Source organism: Pleurodeles waltl, chromosome 1_1, assembly GCF_031143425.1.
Source record: "Pleurodeles waltl isolate 20211129_DDA chromosome 1_1, aPleWal1.hap1.20221129, whole genome shotgun sequence".
Classification (NCBI taxonomy): domain Eukaryota; kingdom Metazoa; phylum Chordata; class Amphibia; order Caudata; family Salamandridae; genus Pleurodeles; species Pleurodeles waltl.
The window spans coordinates 397858766-397881285 of record NC_090436.1 but is presented as its reverse complement, the minus strand read 5'-3'; the positions used below and the strand labels follow the sequence as shown (position 1 = coordinate 397881285).

General features: G+C 46.5%; 1 protein-coding gene across 2 annotated transcripts in view; it reads left to right on the top strand.

Annotated features, from left to right (window-relative positions):
* PDE8B (phosphodiesterase 8B) overlaps positions 1 to 22520 on the top strand; it is a 900595-nt gene that overhangs the window by 531159 nt on the left and 346916 nt on the right. The gene's annotated exons all lie outside the window — the stretch shown is intronic.

Sequence of the window (22520 nt, the reverse complement as noted above, 5' to 3'; positions counted from 1 at the left end):
CAGACATGCACGCACGCACGCTCACCCATTAACAACACTCATTCCATTCAAACATGCACGCACGCACCATTCATTTTACAAATTCACACACATTCATTCTTCCACACACACGCACTCACATCCAGTAACAACACTCATTCCATTCAAACATGCACGCACGCACCAAACATTCATTTTACAAGATCAAACACATTCATTCTTTCACACACACACACACACACGCACGCACATCCATGAACAACACTCATAACACTCAAACATGCACGCGCGCACCAAACATTCAATGTAAAACATAACACACATACACACACACTTACCTTCAGCCTCCAGGTCCCGGGAGGGTTGGGACTGCTGCCTTCCCTCATTGGCTGACCTTAGGTCAGCCAATGAGGGAAGGCAGCAGTCCCAGCCTCGTCACAGAGTGGGATGGGGTCAGTGAGACTGCTGACCCCACCCCACTCTGTGACGAAGTGTCACTGATTGACACTCGCCCTGGGCACTTCAGGGCTTAAACCTGAAGCGCCCAGGGAGAGTGTCAATGGGTGACGCTTTCCACGTCACCCAGGGGAGGGCCTGGAGGCACCTTTGCTGGGCCGAGGAGTTCACGCCCATAAGGGTCGTGATCTCCTCAGCCCAGCAAAGTTCAGCTCAGGCAGCCAGGAGTCTGCGCAAATCGCGCATGTCTGCTCCTGGCTGCCTGACCTGAACATAAAGAGTGTCTGTCAGGCTGACCTTTGTTCAGCCTGACAGACACTCTTAATGGGGTGGGGGGGCGTGGCCCCTCCGCCCTAAAGGACGGGCCGCCACTGCATTTTGGTTATTGGGAATGCAGGCAATTCACTATTCCCCATACCTGGCGCACATAATATTAATTTGAGCCATTTGCAAAAAACTATTTTATGTTTCCAGAGACTTCAGTCAGCTAATGTAACTATTAGAGGTGAGCGCGCGGTCGCTCGTTGAGTGTGACACTGTTCTCGCTGCTTTTTTGTGTGTTTTATGCACTGCTATTTGTATTGTATTATTGTATTATATTAAATCATTTGTAGAGCGCATTCCGGCCAAAGCTTCGAAGCGCTAAGCAGACCATAACTAAAGAAAGGCGAACACCATCTATCCCTAAAGTTAGTTTACAAAGAGCCAGGTTTTAAGACTCTTCTTAAAGAGAAAGTGATTTGATATTTGGCGCATCGCGAGAGGCAAGCCATTCCATAGTCTGGCTGCCTCCACCGTAAACGCCCGATCTCCCCATCTCACTTTTTTACAGCGTGGTACCTTGATCAAATAATTTGAAGCTGATCTCAAGTGTCTTGGAGGTAGATAAAACAACAACAAAGATTTCAAATAATCGCATCCCCCCGACTGCAGAGCTTTATGCGTGAGGCAAAGTGTTTTAAACATAATTCTCTTCCTAATAGGAAGCCAGTGTAGAGAAATCACACATCTCTTGGCAGAGATAGTATGAGGAAAATTAAGAGTTAGACGTGCTGCTGCATTCTGAAAAGACTGTGGTTTATCTATGGCAGATTTATTCGCATTAAGCAACAATGAGTTACAGTAGTCCAGTCTAGATGTAATCAATGCCAGTACGACCGGACGTCTAAGGCCATCGTCTAAAAGATATAACATTTTCTTAAGGGTTTTTAATGTCCAGAAACAGACCTTGATAAAGTGATTAATCTGCAACTTGAACGACAATGAGTCGTCGAAGATAATGCCCAAGTTTTTTGCCGCTGGCACAGGCAACGGACAACCCCCACAGGTGGGAGACCACCAGTTGTTGTCCCACGGGGAATCCTTACACCCAAAACACATAATCACTGTTTTGTCCCCATTGAGTTTAAGCCAGTTGCAAGTCATCCACTTGTTAATCTATAACATACAGCATTGAACATTTTCCTTTGTGTCCTTTATATTATGGGAAATAGGTACAATCAGCTGCGTATCGTCTGCATAAGAGACAATCTGGGCCCCAAATGAATGAACCAGGTTAGCCAAAGGTGCCATATAAAGATTAAACATAGTCGGACTGAGCGAAGATCCCTGTGGGACACCACAGGGTAGTTGGAAAGGTGAGGCCCTATAGTCCCCGCATGCTACCGTGAAAGATCTGTTCATCAAGAAAGAGCTAAGAAGCTGCAAGGCCTTCCCTCTCACTCCCACTTGTGCCAACCGGTTACATAAAATTGAATGGGAGATGGTGTCAAACGCTGCTGACAGATCTAACTGGACCAGGATCCTGGAAAATATTGAGACCAGTAATTTGAGTTTCAGGAAATTGATTAAAACCTGGCTCTTCCCACGTTAGCTGATGAAGGTTTCTGGTCTTCTTCCACTCGCTGCTCTGTGTTCTCACTTCCATTTTCAGCGCTTCGATGCTCTCCGGAGACGGAATGCGCTTTCTAAATACCCCTACATACATACATACATACATACATATTAGTCAAAACCGCACTCATACATTACCAGAAATGCTATTAAAAGGAAGGAAAATGAACCCTGCATGCTACTAAAAGCTTTATCTATATAGTTATCTCTCAAAAATGGAGTTAACCTTTTTTTAAACAGTTACACCTTCCAAAATAAACCCCAAAATATATATAATAAAATATCAAGCATTGACCATCATCCAGCCCTCTTTCCTAGTCTTTCTCTGGCAGGCAGGATGCGTCTTCAGCAGGTGCGGAAGAGACAAGCATGTCCCCACAGTCAAAACCTGCTTTCAGTGGCCGGCCCACCAGTACAATATTGGGGTACATCGCTACTCTACTTGGGAGTATGACCACTGACATCGGAACCGTCTTAATCTTGGGTTTCCTTCTTCCTGTCTGAAGGCATTCTGAGAATTAAGAGGTTCATGTTCCGAGATGGCTGCCATGAAATTCTTCATTATGGACCTTTTCCTAATCCAAAATGATGACAGAGATTCTCAATGTAAATTCCTGCCTTTCTTCTATAAAAATGAGGACATTCATGTGCACCTTTCATCACAACACTTTCAGTAGTGTATTATGTTATGTTCCTTGCTCCTGGCTCTTTTCCTGGTGACTTTTCTCCTGAACTCGTGTCTATTTCTTCATTCCTTGTTCGTCTCTGTGCAGCCCATAGATCTCTATGCCTCCTTTCCTATCTTCTACTCATCCTCAGCACTGCTCCAAGTCCTCTGCCCAGTTCTTCTCTTCAAAGGTGCTGTTGGTTCATTTGTCACCAGATTTTTAAGCATACAGAAGCCAGCCTCCTCGAAGTACAAAGTTTTTTTTGGTCTTTTTTGCTTTTTTTCTCCTTGGGGCTACTTTCTGAAGGCACTACATTCTTGATGTACACATGTTGGCGGTATTGTGGCTACAAGAAGGGGTCACCCTTACCTCAAGCAGACCAAGTCTGTGGACATCAGATCGTTCCAACCTAAAGGGAGCATCAAGAGTTCATCCAGATGCCGTCCGAATGACACTTTGCAACACCACCTTTTCAGTCCAGAAGAAGCGGAGATGGCTCAAGCTCAGGATGTGGTCCAAACCGTCCACCAGCAGGCACATGAAATTCAGTGGCTACAGAATGACACTAATATGGGCGACCCCTTTAGGAGCCACTGAGAACCCATTTCTTTCAAATTATTCCTTTTTTTTTACCATCCTTAAATGGATGTTCCAAAGACCCAGCTTTGGGCGCTCAGCCAAAGAGGCTCTCTGTGACATTCAGCAAGGCTGACAAGATGTACTAACATATGTAACCCGATTCCATCAACTTGCTGCTTAGATCACTTGAGTAGAATGAACCTTGATTACCCTTTTTCTCAACGTTGTCAAAGAGGAACGAAGGCCCATCAAGTTTGTCTATTGAAGAACTCAGCAAATTGGTGTAGCCGAGGGATCGCTTTCTGAGGCAGAGAGGTAAAATCATTGGAAGCATGGGTTGTGCATATATTTTGAGTCCTCAGGACATTTAGTCTGAGTCAACCCATCAACTAATCAATCATTTCTAGAACGCACTACTCACCCATAGGGTCTCAAGGTGCTGGAGGGGTCCTCAGAGATTAGTTGAAGTGCCAGGTCTTGAGGTCCTTCTTGACCTGAGGCAGCGATGGCAACTGTCTGAGGTGGGGTGGTAAGGTGTTCCAACCTTTAGCTGCCAGGTATGAGAATGATCTTTCTCCAGCCGAGGACTTCTTTATGCGGAGTATGTTGGCAAGCGACTGCTGGGACGAGCGGAGAGGTCTGGAAGGGGAGTACCAAGTAATGCAGTGGTTGAGATAGATGGGTCTGCTGTCGTGGAGGGTTCTGTAGGGGTGTACGAGGAGTTTTGAAGTTGATCCTATTCTCGACGGTGAGCCAGTGGAGGTTCCTCAGGTTTTCTGTGATGTGTTCTCTGCGGGGGACGTCTAGGACAAGTCTGGCAGCGGCGTTCTGAATTAGTTGCAGCTTGTACAGGTTCTTCTTGGAAGTTCCAGCATAGAGGGCGTTGCCGTAGTCAAGTCTGCTTGTGATTAGTGCGTGTGTCACAGTTTTCCGGCAGTCGGTTGGGATCCATCTGAAGATCTTTTGGAGGAGTCGGAGGATGGGGAAGCAGGTGGAGGCGACTGAGTTGCCTTGCCTGGTCATGATGAGCTTTGAGTTGAGGATGACCCTGAGTTTTCTTGCGTGGCCTGTAGGAGTGGGGGAGCCTGTTGAGTGCAGTGGGGCACCAAGAGTCGTCCCAAGCTGACGGGGAGGGTCCCAGTATGAGCATCTCAGTTTTGTCAGAGTTCAGCTTTAGGCAGCTCTCCATCATCCAAGTGGCGATTGCTTCTATCCGGTCTCTGAAATTCTTCCTGGCTGTTGAGGGGTTCTCAATCAGGGAGAGGATCAGCTGGGTGTCTTCAGCGTAGGAGACAATGCTCATGCAGTAATTCCTGACAATGGAGGTGAGTGGGATCATGTAGAAGTTGAACAGCGTGAGGCTCAGCGATGATCCTTGGGATATTCCATAGCTGGTGTCAGTGGGTTCTGATAGGTGTGGCGGGAGCCTGCCTTTCTGTGTTCTGCCTGTCAGGAAAGAGTGTATCCATCAAAGGACCTTGTCGCGAATGCCTGCGGCATAGAGTCTGACCAATAGTGTATGGTGGTACACTGTATCGAAGGCAGCTGAGAGATCCAGTAGGATGAGGGTGACTGTTTGTCCATGGTCGAGGAGGGATCGGATGTTATCTATGGCTGCCTAACATGTCATCTATGAGTCTGCCCGTCATGTCCACAGAAACCGTCAGGAAACACCAAGTCCTGTTTTTTTGTGAAAGGCAAAAGGATATTTCAAGTCCCTTTCTTTGGCATGTCTGATAATAACAACGTTCTGCTTTTTTTATTGCCTGTCTCAGTTAGATTTCCCAACGGGAAGGAGGAAAGGATTCCAGTACTTCATGGCTATGGACCAAGTGGCTTATATTTTTTTGAGAAATGGGTAAAAGAAACAAACATCCCGTTAATAACTGAGGAGTTTCCAGAAAAGGTGTAGACAGCGTATGGTACACCATTGACATCAGGGTCAGTAAAAGAAATGACAGCTCCGTTATGAAAATTCTTGGCAAACATCAAGAAGTTGTCTCCTTTGACCTCATTGCTTGCCCTATCATGCATCCATATTTGGAATTCTGTGGCTGGCACTTAATAACCCTTGTATCAGTTGGGGAACCAGAACTATTTTCCTGTCATCACAGTTCTGTCATAAGAATTGTTAGGCTCGAGAGGAATAGTGGACTCCCCAAGGAAGTTGTGGCTAATTAGAGTCTAAAATGCAGCGTGATAAACCTCCTCCATGAGATTCCAGCTCACTCCATAATTTCATTGATCTGTTCGTGAAGTTCAAGGAGTTGACTTTGACTCCCAGCAAGCACGGAGGTCATGGTCTCTGCTGTAAGCAAGAAAATGGCCCTTTTGACTGCTGTTGGGGTAATGAAGTACAGCAATTATTAGGATTCAAGTGGCTACTGAGGGCTCTGGGCCCAGTGCACTGTACCTGCTGCGCCAACGGTATCTATGCCCCTGACATATGGAGTTCTATTTTGCCATTTCCATCGAACCCAGAGCAACTGTTCCTTTCAGAAGAATCTATTACCTTTCCAAATCTGAGAAGGAAGTTGTGAGACAATATTTTCAAGAAAACTTTCAAAATGGATTGATAACTTGATCTTCCTCTTCTGCAGGTGCTTCGATGTCCTTTGTTCCAAAGAAATTAAATAATTGTGTCGATTTCTGAGCACTAAACAGGGTTATGGATAAGGACAGATATCTCCTTCCTCTAAACAAGGATACCTTCTTCTAAACAAGGATACATCTGCACGCGAGATGGAAACATATTGAAGACGACCTTTAGTACAACCATAGGTCATTTTGAATCCCGGTTATGAGTAATGATCCAGCAATTTCATTGATCATATGTTTGCTGACATAATCAATTTGCCACCAGAGTCTCCCTCAATGACATATTGGTCTTCTCCAGGTAACTTCTCTCACATCATCCCCATGTTAGTCAAGTATTAACCAGACTTCGTCAGAATTAACTTTTCTGTAAACCAGAGAAGTGTGAGTTTGACCAGTCCGAAGGATAATATCTAGGATTCTTCTTTAACCGCACAGGAATTTCTATGGACCCACGAAAAGTCTCTGCTTTCTTGGCTTGGCCAACTCCTTCTAATGTCAAAGAAATCCAATGCTTCCTTGGCTTGCCACCTTCTAGCAACAATTCATTAGTAACTTTGCTTAGCTAACCCTCAACATCACTTGCAATTTAAAGAAAGAGTAGTTGAACACTAGATTTCACTGGGATTTCCATGCTTAGAAAGCTTCTAAAGAACTTAAATGAGCTTTTACTGAGCCCCAGTCCCATGACATCCAGACCCAACTAAAAGATTCATAACGGAAACTGACACTTGGGATAGAGCAATTGGCACTCTACTTCTACTGATGCAAGGAGATGATGGCTTCAAACATCAATTATATATTCTACATTTTGTATGAGTCTCAAAACAATTATTCTGTCCTGGTAAGGGAACGTTTGGCCATGAAGATGCCCTGCTCTAAATGGGGACACTTTTGAAAGAGACTCATTAGGCTTTTGATATCCTCACAGACCCATCATAACCTACATTGCCTTTCAAATATATAATGTAGGATTAGCGGACGAGCCTGTTGAGCGTATCTTTTCAATATATATGATTTCTTCATCACCTTCATTCCTAGCTATAAAAACATCTTAGTTGATACCCTTTCACATAGATACCCCAAATCACAACCAACTTTAGGTCAGCATATCCTCCCTCCACAGAGGATAGTTGGAGTTACTCAGTCCTTTTTCTCAAAAAAGTTCAGACTAGTTATTTCAGGATTTCCAGGAAGGAAAGGAAAGCCTTACAGGGTCAAATTTGTAAAGAAGGAAATGCAATCTTTAAAGGACAGGCCTTATTCATCCCTTACAAGCAATTAAAAACTCGTTAAGATGTGTCATTATTCCCCAGTAGCTGATCATTGAAGGGTCAAATTTACCCTGGAACTCATGCTCTGTTCATTTTGGTGGCCTGTGATGCAAGCTGAAATTGAGCTTTACGGTAGTTCTTTTGCAGTTTGTGCTCAGAATAAGACTTCCCACTCTTGACCCGCTGCTCTCTTACAACCTTTACCAGAACCTCCAGAACCTTGGAACACTATCTCAACTGATTTTATCGTAGGCTTAGGCCTTACCCGTGTCAGAAGAAAATTTTGTTATCATGGTCACCATTGACTCTTTTTTCAAGATGGCTGACTTCACTTTCCTGAAATGATTTACCCTCTGCTAAGACTTTAGGGCAAAGGTATGGTTAAAGACCGAGGACCCTGGTTTAGTTCTCATTTTTGGAGATCCTTTTTTAAATCTCTTTATATTTATGTGACACTCTCCACTGATTTTCATCCCCAGACTAATGGTCAAAAAGAACAACTTGACTAGGTGCTGGAACAGTACCTTTGATGCGTCTGTAATTCTTCTCAAAGCAACTTGTCCTCTTTTTTGGCCTTGGCTTAGATTTCTTCTAACAAGTCCATTTATAGTGGCACTCAATCTTCACTTTTTTGTCTTTATTGTTTACATCCAGGGAGTTTTCCTTCTGGTTTCCAAGGTTCTGTCAGATTTCCTGAAACTACTGCCTTCCTTCTACAGTTACAAACGACTAGACTCATGGTTTTACTGAATCTCCAGGAATCTAAGAAAAGATTGACATTCTTTTCTGATGCCCATTGTAATAGGTCCCCTGATTACAAGGTGGAAGATAAGATTTGAATATCCTCTAAATTTCTCCCTTCTCATTTCTTCCTTAACATATTTAAACTCTGATTCTTTGGGCCTTTTTATGAGTACCCTAATCATTAGTCCTACTGCTTTCAATATCCATTTACAGGTGCAGGAGAAGGTTCATCCTGTATTCCACTCCTCCCAGTTAAAATCTTATTGAGCAGATCCTTTTCAGCACCTGTTTCCCATGTCTCCACCTGTTCTTGTAAAAATGATCCTGAATCTGAAGTGGAAGAAAATGTGACTCTGTTATCTTAAGAGGTAGACTACAATTTCTGATTGATCGGAAGGCATAACAGCCCTTTGAAAGGGCTCTGGAGGACACTTTCTCAGTCTACACCCGGTATTGGTACGGCATTTCTTTAGACAGCTTCCAGACAAGCCTGGATCTTTGGAAGCGGGGCATACTTTCAAGCACCTGCCGCAACGCACGTCCCGCCCTGGCCCTCTTCTCCATTTTTCTTGAGTGAGCAGGACGCATCTTCGGCAGGTGCAGGAGGGACCGGTGGGCTGCCACAATTAATGTTCACCTCATGGTTGTCGGCTTGCCAGTACAATATTGGGGCTTTGTGAGAAATTTGGTTGCTGGTTGAGGGGGGGTGAAACCCTACTCAAGCCACAATTCTTGTGAGGGTGAACCAGAAAAAGTCGCTAAATTAACCTATGCTTAACCCTCTGGTAGCTTGGCACAGAAACAGTCAGGCTTAACAAAGGAGCAATGTATGAATATTACTTTTCTACCTGCTCCTAATCCCAAATTGTGCCTTATTAAATATAATAAGGTAACTTAAACCCTCGGGTGCCCTGGATGCAACGGTTACGTCCTGGGCAGCACCACTTGGGTGCCCAGGATGTAAACGTTACGTCCAGATAGGGGCCCTCGGGCAAAGCGCTAGCGCCCCCCGGCGGCCTTGCAGCTTCCCTCCCCTGGGCAGGGATGGAAGGGGAATCGCTTCCACCCCAGCACCTCCTGGCTCACTGTGGCCTCTGATGATGTCAGCGCGCAATCGCTTTATTAGGCCGATCTGCTCCCAAGGGGAGCAGAAACCACTAGGCACCGGGGATTTTGTTTCTTTGCTCCGATTTCACGCAAGGTGAGCAACCCCTTAGGCAAGGGTTGCTCCCCTGGGGGGACAGATTTATTTTAGGCCATTTCTGCTCCCCTTGGAGGCAGATCGGCCTATTTATATTAGGCCGATCTGCCCTCGGGGGGCAGAAACCACTTAGGCACCAGGGATTGGTGTGTGTGTATGTGTGTGTTTTGTTTGGGGGCCAGCCCCTTGGGCAAGGCTCGATCCCCATGGGGGCACTTTACTGTTGGCCATATCTGCCCCCCTGGGGGGCAGATTGGCCTATGTTTGGAAGGCCCATCTGCCCCCAAGTGTGACAGAAAGTTCACTAGAGACCAGGGAAGATTTTGGTTTCAAAATAAGAGGGTGGGGGTATCGTCCCACTTGGAATGGTTAGGGCTGTACTTTTTGGACTTTGGGACGCTGCCGTGTTGAAAAATCCACAAGACCTGGACACATCTGAAAACTAAACATCTGGGTGAGTCCAGGGTGGTGTGCTTCACATGCACCCGCACCATTTTCTTACCACAATGCCCTGCAAACCTCCAACTTTGCTGGAAATCACAAATTTTTCCCACATTTTTGTGATGACACCTTCCAGAATCTGCAGGAATCCACAAAATTCCTACCACCCAGCATTGTCTCATCTATACCGATATAAATTCTGCCCCACTTGTCAGCCTAAAAATGTTTTTATTTCAAACTGCCCTTTTGGACCCGCTTTGGTTCCCTCTCAATTTTGACATGTTTTTGGCTCTTCGCTGTCACCGAAATGTGAGGAAAAAGTGTTTTTTGGGCAAAATTTGTGGTTTGCAAAGGATTCTGGGCAACAGAACCTGGTGAGAGCCCCACAAGTCACCACATCTTGGATTTCCCTAGATGTCTAGTTTTTAAAAATGCACAGGTTTGGTAGGTTTCCCTAGGTGCCGGCTGAGCTAGAGGCCAAAATCCACAGCATGGCACTTTGCAAAAAAACAGCTCTGTTTTCTTTGGGAAAATGTGATGTGTCCATGTTGTGTTTTGGGGCATTTCCTGTCGTGAGCACTAGGCCTACCCACACAAGTGAGGTACCATTTTTATCGGGAGACTTGGGGGACGCTGGGTGGAAGGAAATTAGTGGCTCCTCTCAGATTCCTGAACTTTCTGTCACCGAAATATGAGGAAAAGGTGTTTTTTGGTCAAATTGTGAGGTTTGCAAAGGATTCTGGGTAACAGAACCTGGTGAGAGCCCCACAAGTCACCCCATATTGGATTCCCCTAGGTGTCTAGTTTTAAAAAATGGACAGGTTTGGTAGGTTTTCTTAGGTGCTGGCTGAGGTAGAGGCCAAAGTCCACAGCTAGGCACTTTCCAAAAAACAGCTCTGTTTTCTTTGGGAAAATGTGATGTGTCCACGTTGTGTTTTGGGGCATTTCCTGTTGCGGGCGCTAGGCCTACCCACACAAGTGAGGTACCATTTTTATCGGGAGACTTGGGGTAACACTGGGTGGAAGGAAATTTGTGGCTCCTCTCAGATTCCTGAACTTTCTGTCACCGAAATGTGAGGAAAAAGTGTTTTTTTTGGCAAACTTTTGAGGTTAGCAGGGGATTCTGGGGAACAGAACCTGGTGAGAGCCCCACAAGTCACCCCATCCTGAATTCCCCTAGATGTCTTGTTTTAAAAAATGCACAGGTTTGGTAGGTTTCCCTCGGTGCTGGCTGAGCTAGAGGCCAAAATCTACAGCTAGGGACTTTGCAAAAAACACGTCAGATTTCAATGTAAAACTGTGATGTGTCCATGTTGCGTTTCCTGTCGCGAGCATTAGGCCTACCCATGCAAGTGAGGTACCATTTTTATCGGGAGACTTGGGAGAATACAGGGAGGCAAAATAAGTGTTATTGCCCCTTGTCTTTCTCTACATTTTTTCCTTCCACCTGTAAGACAGTGTGTAAAAAGACATCTATTTGAGAAATGCCCTGTAGTTCACATACTAGTATGGGCACCCCGGAATTCAGAGATGTACAAATAACCACTGCTTCTCAACACCTTATCTTGTGCCCATTTTGGAAATGCAAAGGTTTTCTTGATACCTATTTTTCACTCTTTATATTTCAGCCAATGAATTGCTGTATACCCGGTATAGAATCAAAACCCATTGCAAGGTGCAGCTCATTTATTGGCTCTGGATACCTAGGGTTTTTGATAAACCTACAATCCCTATATATCCCTGCAACCAGAAGAGTCCAGCAGACATAACGGTACATTGCTTTAAAAAATCTGACATCGCAGGAAAAACGTGGAGAAAAAAGGCTGTTTTTTTCACCTCAATTTCAATATTTATTTTTATTTCAGCTGTTATTGTCTGTAGGAAACCCTTGTAGGATCTACACAAATTACCCCTTGCTGAATTCAGAGTTTTGTCTACTTTTCAGAAATGTTTAGCTTCCTGGGATCCAGCATTGGTTTCACACCCATTTCTATCACTAACTGGAAGGAGGCTGAAAGCACAAAAAAATAGTAAAAATGGGGTATGTCCCAGTAAAATGCCAAAATTGTGTTGTCTTCTGATTCAAGTCTGCCTGTTCCTGAAAGCTGGGAAGATGGTGATTTTAGCACCGCAAACACTTTGTTGATGCCGTTTTCAGGGAAAAAAACCACAAGCCTTCTTCTGCAGCCCTTTTCCCCATTTGTTTGAAAAAAACGAAATTTTTGCTGTATTTTGGCTAATTTCTTGGTCTCCTTCTGGGAAACCCACAAACTCTGGGTACCTCTAGAATCCCTAGGATGTTGGAAAAAAAGGACGCAAATTTGGCTTGGGTAGCTTATGTGGCCAAAAGGTTATGAGGACCTAAGCGCAAACTACCCCAAACAGACAAAAAAAATCCTGTCACCTTAGGGGAAAAGGCCTGGCAGCGAAGGGGTTAATATTACCCTACCAGTGAGGTAGACCTTGCAATAGTGAAAAACTATTTTGAGAGCTTGAGAGGACATGTGAAACTTAAAAGTGCATGTCCAACCTTTTAAATATACTGCACCCTTCCCTATGGGCTGTTTTGTGCCTACCCTTTGGGTGACCTGTGTGTATTAAAAAGGAAGGTTTAGGCCTGGCAAATGATTTATTTTGTCAGGTTGAAATGGCAGTTTAAAACTGCCCACAGAGGCTGCAATGGCAGACCTGAGTCATATTTAAAAAGGCTGCTTAAGTGGGTGGCACAATAAGTGTTGCAGGCCCTCTAGTCACATTTAATTTACCTATAGTATCACTGCACTAGGGGCTTACATGGAAAATAAACGTGCCAATTGGGTGTAAGCCAATTTCACCATGTGAAAGAGCATAAGTGCTTTAGTACTGGTTAGCTGTGGTAAAGTGTGCAGATTCCCAAGGCCAACAGAACAAATTCTGCAAAACCAGGAGGCGTAAGACAAAGGGGGTCATTTTGACCCCAGCGGTAAAAATTGCCTATCGCCATGGCAACAGCTGCCAAAAGACCATCGCCGCAGCTACCGGCCATCCGCCAAATTATGACCACAGCCAGATTTCTGCCAGAAGGATGGCGGAAATCCAGCTGTGGCCATGTCGGCGGATGTCGTTAAGGTGGCGCTGCTGCCAGCAGCAGCACCACACCAGTAGACCGCCGCCAGCCGTATTATGAGAATAATACAGCCTGGCGGTGTTCTGCTGGCGGGCGCCCCGTGTCCTGCCGGAGGACCCCCTGGATCCAGGTATGTGGGTGCTCTGACGGGAGGGTGGTGTTTGTGTGTGTGGGGGTGTGTGTGTATGTCTGTGCGTGCGTGTATGCGGGTGTGTGTTGCTTGCTGTATGTCTGTGCATGTTTGGGGGTGTGAGTGCATGTATGTTGAGTAGTGTGAATGCATGTCTGCGTGTATGTATGTAAGTGTGTGTGGATGTGTGTGTGAATGGATGCATGCATGCGTGGATGAATGTGGGAATGGGAGTGTGTATGCATGTGTGCATGTGTGAAGGGAGGGGCGTGTATGAAGGGTGGTCTGGAGCGGTGGGGGGGTAGGTGCAAACCTGTGGAGGGGGAGGAGGGTAAGGAAGACCCCTATAAGTGACAGGAAGGGACTCCCTGTCACTGATAGTGACTAATGCCATGGTTTTTGTGGCGGTAAGGAAGCCACGAAAACCATGGCGGTAGGCAGGGTCATAATCCCGTAGGTGGGCAAGTGACGGCGGCCAGGGTGGAGATTGTTGTCTCCAGCCCGACGGCCGTTACCGCCGTGGCAGTCGGTTTGGTACATTGGTGATTTGGTTTCAGCCAAACCACCAATGTCATAATATGGAGGAAAGTACCGCCAGCCTGTTGACAGTACTTTCTGCCATATTGCCACCGACCGCCTGGGTCATAATGACCCCCAAAATGTTTGAGGGAAGACTACTGTAAGGCTGACAGGTCTAATAAATGTCCCTCCCAGCTGAATGTGGGGAGAAATCCCCAACCTCCTGGGAGTTCTCATCACAAAGGCAGAAGAATCTGGATAGAGCATCAGCATTTGCAAGGTCAGCCCGAGGGCGGTGTTCCACCGTAAAGTTGATTTTCTGTAGGGAGATGGTCCACCTCAGCATTTTTGGGTGTTCACCCCTCATTTGCATGAGCCAGCTGAGGGCCCTGTGGTCTGTCTGAACCCAGAAATGAGTCTCAAACAGTTCTTGTCTCAGCTTTTTCAGAGCCCAGACCAAAGCACACTACCTCTGCTCCCAGGGAAGTAGCTTCCTACTGATGAAGGCTACAGGTTGGTAGGCCCTTCTCATTTACCTGTGCTAAGACAGACCCCATGCTATGCTCTGAAGTGTCAGTCTGCACAATAGATTCCTTGTAGAAGTCAGGAGCCTTGAGTACATGTGCTGCACACATGGCACCCTTGAGGGTGTTACAGGCTTCCTGACAGGCCTCTATCCAGGTCACCTTTTTGGATTGCTTCTTGGAAGTCAGCTCAGTTAAGGGGGCAACAATGGTGCCGCATCCCTAAACAAACCTCCTGTAATATATGATGAGACCCAGGAAGGCTCTCACCTCAGTCTGAGTTTTGGGGAATTGCCAGGCTGTGATTGTCTCAATCTAAGCCTGGAGGGGATGCACGTTTTTCCCACCCACCATGTGTCCCAGTTACAGCACAGTTCTCTGGCACTTACTGGCCTTGATGGTAAAGCATGCCTGTTGCAGGGCCTTTAGCACCTCCTGGAGATGGTACAGGTGTTCCTCTCAGCTGGATCTGAAAACAGCTATTTCATCTAAGTAGTCGGCAAAAATGCCTCATTCCCAATCAGGACCCTTTTCATCAGCCTCTGGAAGGTGAGAGGGACATTCATTGGTCCAAAGGGCATCACCCTGAACTGGAAGTGGCCCTCTGGGGCAGAGAGTGCTGACTTCTCTTTTGCCTCCTCAGTCAGAGCAATCTACAAGTACCCTGATGTGAGATCAAAGGTACTAAGCAACTTGGAGCTCATCAGCTCGGGGGATGTTAAATTTTGTTATATCAATTTGTATAGCACACAAATCACCCAAAAGGATATCTAGGTGCTTGGGTAGGTGTGTAGGTGTGAGATGCCCACAGTGCTTACTGGAAGAGCAAAGTCTTCATCTTCTTGTGGAACTTGAGAGGTGAGGGGGAAGCTCTGATGTGTTTCGGGAGGTCGTTCCATGTTTTGAGTGCAATGTAGGATAACAAGCGACCTTCAGTCTTGCTTTTGCAGATGTGGGGAATGTGTGCAAGTGAGAGTGAGGGACAGCGTATGTGTCTGGTGTGTTGGTGAAAGTGTAGGCGGCTGTTCAGGTATTCTGTTCCTATGGAGTGTAGGGCTCTGCATGTGTGCGTGAGAAGTTTAGATTGGCTGTGCTTGTAAATGTGGAACCAGTGAAGCTTCTTGAGGTGTGGTATGATGTGGGTACTGTGTGGAAGGCCGAGTATGAGTCTTGCTGCGGTGTTCTGGATGGTCTAGGGTCTGTGTAGGAGTTATGTGGAGATACTGGCTTAGAGAACATTGCCTTAGTCCAGCCTCCTGGTGATGAGTGCTTTGAGGCAACAATTTGAAGATCTTTCTTAGTATGCATAGGAAGTTGGATCAGGAGGTGCATACTGCGTTGACTTGAGCTGTCATGTTGAGCTTGTCATCTAGGATGATCCCTAGATTGCTTGCGTGCTATGTGGGTGTGGAAGTTGGTCCTAGCTCTGACGGCCACCAGGTAGAGGCCCGTGGGGAGCTCTTGTTGCCAAAGACCACTACTTCTGTCTTGTCGGAGTTGGGCTGCAGGCTCTTGGTTCACATTCAGTCTGCAACCATGGTCATGCAGTTGGTGAAGTTGATTCTGGTGGTTGTTGTCTTGTCCATCAGAGACAGGATGAGTTTGGTGTCATTGGCGTAGGAGATGACGGTGATGTTTTGTGTTCGGATCATGTTGCAGAGTGGGGTAATGTATATGCTGAAAGGGTGGAGCTGAGGGAAGTTGCCTGTGAGACTCTGCATATCAATCTCTTGGTCTCTGATGTGAAGGATGGCAGCCTGACCCCTTGAGTTCTTCCCATGAGGAAAGAACAGCTCCATTTGGGAGCAGATCCTTGTATGCCAATCTCATGGAGTCTTCTGATGAGAATGTTATGGGAGACAGTGTTAAAGACTGCAAAACGTCAAGCAGGATGAGGGCTGCTGTTTCTCCTCAGTCCAGGATGATTTGAATGCCATCAGTGGCTGTGATGAGTGCCGTTTCGGTGGTGTGGTTCTTTCTGAATCATGACTGAGTGTTGTCTAGAAGATAGTGAAGTTCGCTATGGGTTGTGAGTTGGTTGTTGATGGCCTTCTCAATCACTTTGGCTGGATAAGGGAGCAGGGAGATGGGTCGCAGGTTGCACCGTTCGGATCAGCTGTGGCCTTCTTGAGGATGGCGTTTAATTCTTCAAATTTCCATTCACCTGGAAAAGTGGTGGACGTGATGAAGGTATTGATGTTGTGGGTCAGGGAGGTGCTGATTGGCAATTTTGCCAGGTTGTACATATAGTGGGGGAATGGATGAGTTGGGTTCCCTGAGTGGATGGCCTTCATGATTGCTGTTGTATAGTTTCTGGTTAGGGTTGTCCATTTGGTCAGGTGGCTGTCTTGGTTGGTAGTGGGTAGGTTAGTAATGAGTTTGCTGGGGTTGGGTTAGTATGGGAAGTTGCTGTAGATATTTGCAATTTTGCTGTGGAAGTAGTTGGATAGGATATCACGGGGTTGCTGGGAGGCGACGATATTATTGACAGTATTTAAGGGTGAGATTAAATTCTTAACGATCAAGAAAATCTCCTTGTAGCTGTTGGAGCTTCCTTCAGTGTGGTCCACAAATGCTTTTTTCTCTGTGTCTCTTATTTACTGGTGAAATCAGCCTTGTTGGTAGTTCTGTCTGTGGTGTCATGGCTGGCTTTCCATTTCTTTTCTTGCTGTTTATAATATCATTTGGTGTCTTGGAGGTCTTCTGTGTACCACCTGGCCTGCTTGTGTGATCTACTCTGCTTGTTGAGTTTGATGGATGCGAAGGAGTCCACACAATTCTTGATCCAGTTGTTAAAGTTGTTGATATCCTTGTTGAGGCTGTCTGTGGGGCCAGGTTGAACCGTGCTGGGGGCGCTAAGCAAGTCTGCTTCTGTGATTTCGCCACAGCTGTGGCTTAGCATGCTGAACCTGGGCAGAGTGTGATTTGAGGTGTGTTGATTTAGAAGTGGATGATGTAATGGTTTGTCTATGTGAGTGGTGTGGTGGAGTTGTATGTGATGCGGTCACTTGTGCTGAAGATGGGGTCCAGTGTGTGTCCTGTGGTGTGCGTTGGTTCTGGGATGAGCTGGGTGAGTCTGATGTTGCTCAAACTTTCGAGAAGTGCTGTGGCATAGGTGTCATTTTGGTCTTCCAGGTGGAATTGAGCTCACTGAGAAGAATATAGGCTCTGGAGTCAATGGTAAGCAGAGCAACAAAGTTGGTTATGATGTTGGTAAAGGTGGCTCTTGGTCTGGGTGGTTGGTAGGCGAGGGTTCTGTTCAGGGTGAAGTTTTCAGAGCTTTGAAGTGCAGGTGTTCCATGAATGGTATGGAGTTAGAGTCAGTTTTGATGAATGGCAAAGGTCTGGACCTGCCCATAAGTCCTGTCAATCCTGCCAGGGACATATCATTAGCCAAACCTAGTAGGAAGGCCCTAGTGCTCTGGGGGACTACCAACAACCAGGGTGCAGGAGCCTTAGGTTTTCTATATAGGAGGTCATTCTCTCAATACATTAGGAGATCTCTAGAGGTGTCACCTACTGCCTGGGTCTCAGCTTGCTCCCTCAAGCCCTCTAGAGTGGAACACTCTTTCTGTGCCTCCCTGTTGGGCCTACCCTCAATGTGCCAACAAGCAAACTCAGACAGGTCTCCCAGTGCAGCAATGTCTTCCCCTATGTGTTCTGGTGTGGTCTCCTCAGACATCCCATCGTTTCAGGAGCTTGTTCCTATGCCCCCTGCCCTGCTCCTTCTTTGCAGCTACCTGGGCTTTTCTGCCAGGCTTCCTCGACTCTCCTCTTGAACAGCCATGAACTGTGTGGTCATATAGACCTTCTTAGGCAATCCTAACATCTCCAAGTGTTCCTTTTCCTTCTAGACAGTGTGCTCTAGGTCATTACCCAACAAATACTCTAGAGGCATGGCAGGGCTCAAAGCTGTATTTAGAGAACCTGAGACACCCCCCATCCACTTAAAGGGAACCAGAGCCACTTGTTAGTTGCTCTCACAGTTGTCTGTGACTACAGTGTGGTGGAATGTGTTTGGAAATACCTGTTCTAAGGGCATCAGATGACACATCACATTAGTCACACTGGCTCCTGCGTCTCTCAGAGCCTCCACCCTTTGACCATTGATGATGACCCATTGTCTATACTTGGAAGTACCTGGAAGCATGTGGGCTTTTGTTACCATATCTCTATCCCCAGGGACACTAGGGTGACCTCATTCCACCAAGCTAACTGGGACCACCTCCTTCCCAAGCACTACCCTGGCCAACCCTAGTGTCTGTCCATCAGTGGGGGGCTGTGCCTTGATGTCACCCTTGGAGTGCCCATATTTGTAACATTCAGTACACTGGGTGACAGACCTCGCACTTTGCTTGCCAGAATTCCTTCTTGTTTGGTTCAGACTGGAACTGGTTACTGCTCACGTGATAATTATTTTGGGGACCTTTAGAGAACTCCTTATTATTAAGTTTTTCTCCCCCCTCTTTTTTCTGGTGGGACCCCTGACCACCCTTTTGGGAGCCCCCCCAGATGCCCTTTTGGACACTTTGGTGCTGACCTAGAGGTCTGCATCCCTAGGGTCAGTAGGCTTACTATCCACTAGGTGTTGGTGCAGTTCTATAAAAGAATATTGAGCATGTGCTACCTCAGGATCAAGTTGTACAGCTCAACATAATATTTCACTTTGCTACCCCACACTTAACCATTCAGTGCCTTGCTGGAGTTATCAAGAAAGTCCACCTAAATCTGTTTAGGCAGTTACTGGCTGTCCCTAAATTTCATGCAGTACTTCTCTGGGGTGAGCTCAGATTCTGCATCAAGAATGGCTTTCATGGGGGTATACCTCATGTGGCCCCCTATCTCTGTTGTATTTAGGGTGTACCTCCCCACTGTAGGCATGTGTTTCCAGAAACTCACCTTCCAATACTCCTCTGAGTCCCTGTGCATCCGCAGGGCTACCTCATGTGCTGAGAACCATTTGTCAATATCCTCCCCCACCTCCTAGCTTTGCACCAAGTCTCCATTGGATACTGCAATATCACTGCCACCATTGCTGCTTAAATCCATTTGCTTTGCTTTTAGTTCTAGCTCATTGTGACTGCACTCATGGGTCATTTTCCTCTCTCCTGCCTCCATTAGTTTAGCCATCTACAACTGAAACTCACCCTTCTGGAACACCAGCCTGCTTGTGCTCTTTTTTGTTGGAAACCCCCTTTCCTTACAGAACTCCTTTAGCTCGCCACAGTGTAAGTCCCTAGATTGATGAGCTCAAATTCCATTCTTACAGGTCTGATCACAGGAACAGAAAGTCAGGTTGAATTACACTTGAGTTGGAAAAAGAACAAAAACCAATAAAAATAGGTCAAATATGTTATCAAAGTATTATTTATATGAGATTTTAGTGTAACACAAAATCACTGTATGGCACTGCACAAACACAAGTACTGAATCCTACTACTGAACACCATTGTGAGACATTGGATTGTTGGGTGAGGTAGAGTTCAGTAAACCCTGCTCATGCAACAGCCAAAATCCTTGTCAGGGTGAGCCACAAAAAGTAATTAAATTACCATGCGCTTAACCCTTTAGTAGCTTTGCACAAAGGCAGTCGGGCTTTACTTAGAGGCATCGTGTAATGTATGTATGCAGTACCTAAACTGTGATGAAGTGAAAACACCGTACAAGATAAATCTCACACCAATTTAGAAAAATAGATTAAGATTTAATAAATTATTTGAGGTCAAAATGATAAAATTATAAAAATCCAGTTATTCTCTTGGTGCCCAACTGTGCTATTGTCTGGATTCCTAAAGCAGATTGTCATAGGTGAGCACGGATCATGCATCACAAATTGTGGTCTTGTTGGACTAGGAAGGGCACCCAAAGCACTACCCTCGTAGTGGTGGAAAGCTACTGCCTTCACCAGGATTTAAACAGCAAAAGCACGGTGGTGGCAGCATACTGTGTAACAAACAATAGCAGTGAACATGACCTGTGTTACTGTAGTGAGCCCTAAGGCTCACTCACCTTTTTTAACCGTTCCAATACTGCTTGTTTAACTCACCCCTGGCCTACAGCAGGTTGATGTGGAAGTATGTGTGCGATAAAAACGTGCTGACAAGCTCACAAGAAGCACACTACACGAAAGCGTGAAGTGTGGTACAGTGCACATATGGAAAATGTGTGTGCTAGCAGTGTATGGTTTTAAAATAACACACCCTAGTACAGTACAGAAAGACTGCAGTACTGAACAGTGTGCTCAGACTGAGTACGTGTGCTGCATGTGAGTTTGCTGGTGGTAGCATAATGTTGAACAGCTGAACAGTGATGGTACTGTGAATGTACACTGAGCGCAAACGGGTCTGCACTTACATGGAGGACCTTGGGTTCCATTATGGGAAGCCAGTCCTACTTGGTAAAAAACATGAGGAGTAAAGTAATCCTTCCAGATAGATTTGTGTATTGCTGCATTCCTGTTAGCTGGGTGGGGAAAGCAGTGGATGAGGGGTGAGACAGGCTCTGCCTGTGCATTTCGAATCATAAAGAGTAAGGTTGAGGGCCCAGGATTAACCTTTTTATGCACATATCTCTGTGGCTGACACCCAGGTGTGAACTAAGGTCACTCCCCTGAATTGTGTTGTGGCTTAATCAGCTTCAGAGTCCTTCCTGCTGTGACAGACATCCTTCAGGAGGGAGCAGATAGGGAAAAGATGTCCATTAAAAAGAAGCAGAACCCCAATATAAAAGTTCAAAGACTCAGACACTAAATTACACTTTGTGTGTGGAAAAGAACTATAAGTAGGCGAGTTTGGGGCCCCAAACTTTGTCATCTACTGAGCAGCCAGCCGTTCTGTGTGAGAAGGAGAAGCGGTGCAAGACTCTGCCTGTGACCAGGACTACGGACCCAGACTGCTAGTCTCCCTGCTGGGTGAGGGGGCATCACTCAGGGAAACCAAGGTCACTTACCCTGGAACCTGGTGGACCAGTGCCTGCCTGATCACCAAGACCAGTGTGCCCATGAGGGAGAGGAGCTAGTTGGAGGAAGCAAGGTCCTGAGGGGAAACCAGACATGGAGGCCTCCAGAGCAAGGTGTGAAGATCAGTGCCAATGTAGAGAAATAGGTGACCCCGTATGCCAGGAGGGGCCATCTTCTGAAGAAACCCTCGGCCGACCCATCAGAACTAAAGAATTTCTGGCCCATCTTGCTACTAGATACTGGAGAAAGCAATCAACACTCAGCTACGGAATTTCATCGAGGCCAACAACTCCCTGGACAGCTCCCAGTCCGGCTTCCCCAGCAACCACAGCACAGAGACAGCCCTTCTGGCAGCCACCGACGACATCTGATCGCTCCTAGACCATGGCCACACCGCAGCGCTCATATTCCTCGACCTCTCAGCAGCTTTCGGCACGATCTCCCACAGCACCCTAATCACCAGACTCCACAACATAGGAATCCGTGGAAAAGCCCTGGAATGGATCCACTCCTTCCTTTGCGGGAAGTCACAGATGGTCAGACTCCCATCTTACACATCTAGACCCACAGGAGTCAACTGTGTAGTCCCCCATGGATCTTCACTGAGTCCCACGCTGTTCAATGTATATATGGCCCCTCTCGCAGCCATCGTCAGAAGCTATGAAATGAACATTGTGTCATATGCCGGTGACACACAACTCATCATCTCCCTCACCAAAGACACAGACACGGCCAAAAGGAACTTCCAATCAGGAATGGAAGCTGTCGCCACCTGGATGAGAGAAAGCTGCCTCAAGCTCAACTCTGACACGACAGAGCTCATCAACTTTGGGAATGCCACCTCAACTTGGGACAACTCCTGATGGCCCACATCCCTCGGCGCTCCCCCTACACTGACTGAGCATGCCCGCAACCTAGGCATCATCCATGACTCCACTCTATCGATGACCCGCCAGGTAAACTTAGTCACCTCCTCCTGCTGGCACACACTCCGCAAACTTTGTACAATCTTCAGATGGATCCCAGAAGACTGCTGCATGACAGTCACCCACACCCTACTCACAAGCAAGCTCGACTATGGTAATGCCCTCTACGCCGGCACCTCGATGAGAAACATCAAGATGCTACAACTCATCCAGAACACTGCCAGACTCATCCTGAACCTCCCACGCCGAGAACGTATCTCCCAACACCTGAGGAGCCTCCACTGGCTCCCGGTTAAGAAACAAATCACCTTCAAGATACTTTACCCACACGTACAAGGCCATACACAACGCAGGACCAGCCTATCAGAACCACTGCATCTCCTTCCACACACCTGCCAGAACCCTCCGCTCCGCCCAGCTGGCCCTGGCCACCATCCCTCAGATTCAGAAAACCACAGCCGAAAGATGATCCTTCACCTACATCACAGCAAAGAGCTGGAACAACCTCCCCCTACACCTCAGGCAAA